This window comes from Netta rufina (genome assembly GCF_964035555.1).
Source record: "Netta rufina genome assembly, chromosome: 9".
Classification (NCBI taxonomy): Eukaryota; Metazoa; Chordata; class Aves; order Anseriformes; family Anatidae; genus Netta; species Netta rufina.
The window spans coordinates 19620449-19626481 of NC_140132.1; positions in this window are offsets into that span (position 1 = coordinate 19620449).

Below are 6033 nucleotides of genomic sequence, written 5' to 3' on the forward strand. Positions count from 1 at the left end.
TTTCCCCTAGAGTAGACATCACAAGCTCTGGAACAGCCCCAGGCTGAACCATGGACTTGCAACTCTTTAACTGTTAAAATGTGGGGACAAGCTGAGCCTGATACTTATATTTGCACATTTTTTTTGCCAGATTGCTCTTCCCCACTTTCATTACTTGAGGGCTCTAGAAAAGCATGTGCCTATGCAGCTCAAATGACTTTCTAAACAGGAAAGACATCCTGAACTGGAGCCTTAAAGCAGAGAAGATCTGGGGGCTGCTAGGTTGTTCTCAGATGAGAGAAGAACCTTGTTTTTCCTCAGAGCTGCAGCCATGCAGTGGGTAGAGTGAGCTGTTGTCCTCAAGGACAGTGCCTCAGGGTATAGATGGCTGCTGCAGCACAGCTCTGAGTGTAGATGCCACCGTCTGAACAGGGACAAGTACCTGCACTCCTGTGTCCTTTGTTATTCATGGGACCGGGCCACTGCAGCCAGTAGTGGCACCATGGTGAAATTATCTTGATTAAGTATTCTGTGGGCTGGGAGCTGCCTGCGAGCACTTAGGCTACTTCTGTGATAACAGTCAAATGCAGGAGCTTTTATGTGTTCTCATTTATAGTAAATAGGATTATAAAAAACTTAGAAGTAGAGCTTTATGTTAAATCTGACCCTGGTCCTTCATTGTTTTATGTTCAAGTGGACTCTGTTGCTTTCAGTCATTTTAGGAATCAGAGAATAACAAGCCTTTACATATCCCCATTATGGGATGTTAAAGTGCTGCCTTAAATCACAAGATATTTTTTAATGCTTACATATGGTAATTACATCCTGTAGAAATTCCATGGCGATTTGGTATAGTCAAGCCAAGTGACGTGCAAAGACACCTGGGCAAGCTAATTCAGAATCACTGGCATTTGTTAAATTATGCAGCAAATAAAATAATAAAAAAATGAAAACCTAAGACTGATCGTATAATTTAAAACCATAAATAACCCTCCTTCTGCTTCTCCAGTTACCCTCGTATCTAAGGAATCTGTTTTAGTTGTCTTGCAACATTTTACAGCTGAGGAAGGGAACTTTGGATAAAATAAGTGATCCATCCAGAAAGTCTGTGGCTGAAAAGGAGGATCGAACCTGAGGCCTTTAAATGCTGGGGTACTGACCCTGCCACTTCTCCATTCAGCCTCCCTGTTTGCAGGCTGATGAAAATGACTGGATTTTTAAAACAGTTTGATTAAGAACTGTTTGATATATATATATATTTTTAATCATGGCTTTACAGTGCATTAGAAAATGGACGTTAGCATATGGTTTAAAAATAATGAAGCTTGGCAGAGAGAACTCGCCATACTGCTTCTGCCATTAAATCTTAACAGAGTGGTGAAAAAAAATCTGACAGCTTCTAGGATTGTAGGGTGGGCATGTTTGCGAAGAGCAGGTTCTGGATGCTCTTCTGTGTTTATTTATGTCCACCTTACATAAATTCTTTCTGTTCCTACTGCTAGTTCTCCTAAGGCATTTGGATCGAATGCTGCTTGTCTTTTGGAATGGCAAAGAGCTGTTGTAACAGATAACACCTAGAATTCAGTTGGTCTAATCCCTCACTAAATGACACTCTTTCAATTGGCCTTATTCCACTGGGCTTGTTTCACCTCTCTACCTGTACGAAACAAGAGCAGATCTATTTAAAGTCGGTGGAATTACACGAGCCTAAAGAGAGATAGGAAGATTATCCACAGTATATTAGCTGAGACTAGAGACTGCCTTTGGCAGGTGTTTGTCGTACATATAAAGATGTTAAAAAGTATTAATCTAAGCCTTGTTTTTCAGTACCAAGGCCCCTTTTTTTTTTTTTTTTAACAAGGAGATGCTGTGAATGAAAGAACAAAGTGTGGGGTTGTAAGGAGATGCACAATAAGCTACATATGCTGCATTTAATGTGTCTGTGGAATTTTAGGCATGAATGCAGCATTTACCTGAAGAAAGCAGACCATGTACTTTGCTAAATGCAATGAGACCAATGGCATGAAAAACACTGCGTTAGTCTGGCTATTACCCTGGGTACAGATGAACTGTAGGTATGAAACACCTGTGCAAGTCAAATGGCAGAATTCCCATTACCAGGAGAGATGAAGACATATGGGCTAACACCTGATATTTTGAGGAGGCTGTAAAGAATATTTCAGGCTTAAGGGACTTGCAAAAACAATAACATGATGACAAAACTCTTTGATAGCAGCTAACTAGAGAGTTTGGGAGCTGAGAGGTCGTTTCTGACAATGGCTCCTTTTTGCTCTATGTGAACCTGTGTAGATGGGGAGTAATTGGGCAAAGCCTGGAAGCTGCAGTGCAAGGCAGGGCTGGCTGAGTCTCAGCAGCAGTGGGATTCTCCCTTCTCTGCTTTGACCTGCCACGTACGTGCATGCATATGTATGTGTGCACAAGTGAAACAGACCCTCTCAGGCCTCTTCCTTCTTTATTTATTACCTGCTATCCATTAGAGATCGCTTTCCAGTAGCTACCTATTGCAGCTACATCCCTTGCTGTCTGCAGTAACTCAGCACCAGCGTGTTGGGATGATTTGGGAACCAGCCAAACTACTGAGTACAGGGTAGGCTCAGACAAGTGCCTTCTGTTTGTAAAAGCTGGTGAGCACCTGCTGCTGATGTAACAGTCAGCGATACTCAGAGTATATTTGGATTAGGAGGTCCAGATTTAGACAGGAACAATACAATTCACTTCCAGGATATTGCAGTTGTGTACGGCAGGTGGGATCGTGGGCTGCTGTACCTCTTGCTGGTCTGTCTGGTAGCTGGCACCAAGGTGCCCAGGCATGAGAGTTGGGTGCTTCTCATGTCTTCTCTGGTGACCTCTCTGACTGTGTCTTTGAGTTGTTTTTTTTTTTTTTTTTTTTTTTTAACTAGTCTGTCTTTGGTTTATGTTGTCACGCAATCACAGAAATGTAATTAATAGGACAGCTTTTATAATGTTTGCTTAAAGACTTTGATTTAAAGTTTGATTACTTGTGCAAAGCACAGATTCTTATTAAGCAAAAAACAAATAACTTCTAATGAATGTTATCAAAAAGTACAAAGAAAAGTGGCAACAAGAGAATGTAAATAAAAACAAGACGGCTGTTTCAAGGTTGGGGTGGCCCCAGGATGAATGCAGCAGCACACAGAACCAAGGAGGTAGAAATGGGAGGCAGCAGTGAGTAGCACCAGTCTGTCTTTTGCCAATTCCACAGTCCGAAGACACATGCTGGATGTTCAGCTGCCATATTATGATGATACTCTTGAAATAATGTCTGATGAAATTCAAGCTATACGGCTAACCATTAGTTTGAGCCTTCCCTTGAGGCTGACACACTGCAGTGCGGTACAACAAGGAGGCTGCAGCGGGCTCGGGGATGGTTATGCATGTGTAGTGGGTTTACGTGGCAAGGTTTTGGTAGCAGGGAGCCATAGGGGTGGTTTCTGTGAGAAAGATCTAGAAGCTGCCCCATGTTTGGGAAGGGCCCCATTGTTTTCCAGATCCGAGCCAATAAGCGATGTTGTTTTGCGCCTCTGTGAGAGCATATTTAAGACAGGGAAAAAACGCTGCGACACACAGCAGCCGGGAGACTCAAGGGAGTGAGAGAACAGCCTTGCACCAAGGTCAGTGTAGAGGGAGGGGGAGAGGTGCTCCAGGCGCCGGAGCAGAAGTCCCCTGCGGCCTGTGGTGAGGACCATGGTGAAGCAGGATGTCCCCCTGCAGCCCATGGAGTACCACGGTGGAGCAGGGTTCCACGCTGCAGCCCGTGGAGGAGACCACGGTGGAGCAGGTGGCCCTGCACCGACGGAGGCTGCCGCCTGTGGAAGACCCCTGCCGGAGCAGATTCCGGGCCGGACCTGTAGCCCGTGGAGAGGAGCCCACGCAGGAGCAGGTGACCCGGCAGGAGCTGCTGCCCGTAGGGGAGCCAGGTTGGAGCAGTTTTCTCCTGAGGGATGGACCCCGTGGTACGGACCCATATCTGGAGCAGTTCTGAAAGAGCTGCTGCCTGTGGGAAGCCCACACCGGATCAGTTCATCAAGGACTGCATCCCGTGGGTGGGACCCCACAGCACAGGGGACGAGAGTGATCGAGAAGGAGCGGCAGAGAAGAAGTGCTGTAGACTGACCATAACCCCCATTCCCCCGTTCCCCTGCGCCGCTCGGGGGGAGGAGATGGAAGAGGGTGGATGGGGGGAAGGTGCTTTTGTTTTTTTTTTCCTTTGTTTTCTCACTTCTCTCGCTTGTTACTTGTAGGCAATAAATCTTACTATCTCCTTATGCCGAGTCTGTTTTGCCCGTTACAATAATTATTGCGTGATTTTCTCGTCCTTATCTCAATCCTTGAGCCCTTTTCACATATTTTCTCCCCATTCCTCTTTGAGGAGGGGGAGTGAGAGAGCGGCTGTGGTGGAGCTCGGCTGCCCACTCGAGCGGAACCACGACAGCATGGCTGAACAGACTGAGCCTTCCTCTTTGCTGTCTGCCCCCAGGGCAAAATGCAGCAGGGCTGGGCTGAGCCCAAATCCTCAGGGTGGGCTATGTGGTAGCCCAAGGTCAGCAAGTGCTTGCACAGAAGACATGACAACAACTGTTGGAAGGTAAGGTACAGCCACATACCTGAGGCTTTGGAGGAAGCACTGGAGGTTGCAGGTAGACACAGTAAGAAGAGAGGCATGGAAGTTCAGGCTGGATGTGGGTGCTTGGAGTGGCATCTCTCCTCTCTACAGGTGTCCCAGTGTAGAGACAGTTATATCAGCCCAGAGTCCTTCCGTGCATTGCTTAGCATCTGCTACATGAGACAGGTTTCTGAAGACACAATGTTAATCTAGATTAACGTGGATCTTCACACAGCTTCTCACAGCTGCTAAGAAATTCAGGGATGGATCAGAATGCAGCTATATGGATATACGTGCTGGGTATATATTAGAAAATAATAAGCTTCCAAGGGAGTTGTTCTTAATTTGGGTACAGATATATGCTAATTATATGGCAACAGTCTTGACAAGTAGCGTGCATGCACACTTTTAACTTGCATTTCTGATTACGGTAAGAAAGCCAGCATTGCTTTCTCCTCTCACTAGCTTCAAAGGCATTGTCTTGATTTAAGAAATGGTATCCTAAGCTGTTCCGAGAAAGTGAAGCTGTATTCCCGTGACTGTCAGGCTGCCCATTTAACAAACTGCATGGTAAACGGATGAGCAGCCAAGCTCTCTGAAATGGTTCATGAAAGCTTTGAAGTTACAAAATGCCAGCCTATATTTATTGTCATTGGCATACAACAGAATATTCCCATGTTGAGTGCAGCACAGGTGTTCCAAATCAGAGTACGTGTCACCAAAATATTAGGACCCAAAGATATATCTTGAGCCTGGATCATAGGATGTAATACATAAAAGAGAATATAAGGTACACATCCCAGAGGAATAAGTAATATTCAGTGGAAGAAAAAGGAACAGAAACAGCCAGAAAATCTGAAGCTCTCTATGGTGATCATTCCAGCCCTTAGACACAGGAGTGGTGGCAGAGGTCATGGACAATGGTTTAAAGGCATTTGGCTCCTTGATCTGCTTGGGTGATTCATAAATCTCAGCGGATATTTTAAATTACTGTAGCATTTTTATAAATCTGACTGCAAGTCCTTTGAAAACAAGGCTTAAAAACTGAAGTGAGTTATTTTACAAAATTTAACCCTCCAAGGAGAGTTGTTAGCATGTGGTTGCACAAAAGCAGTGGGTGCAGTTGTAGCCTTTGAACCTGGCTAGAGCTATCCAGGACAATTCCCTGCACGATCCTGGGGTTGCCTGAGCTGCCTACATGAAAATTAGACTACGCTCCCCTGCATCTGCAAGGGTGTAACGCTGCTTGCAAGTCTCAGGCATGTTCCATATAGAAACCCATCATCTCAGTGCTGCAGTGCCACAGTCAAATTATAAATACCTGAATGTCTTCCTGGAGACTGGCTGGGGTCACCCTGTGCTCATCTGACCCTCCTGAAGATGATCTAGATTTCTTCCAGAAGGAAATG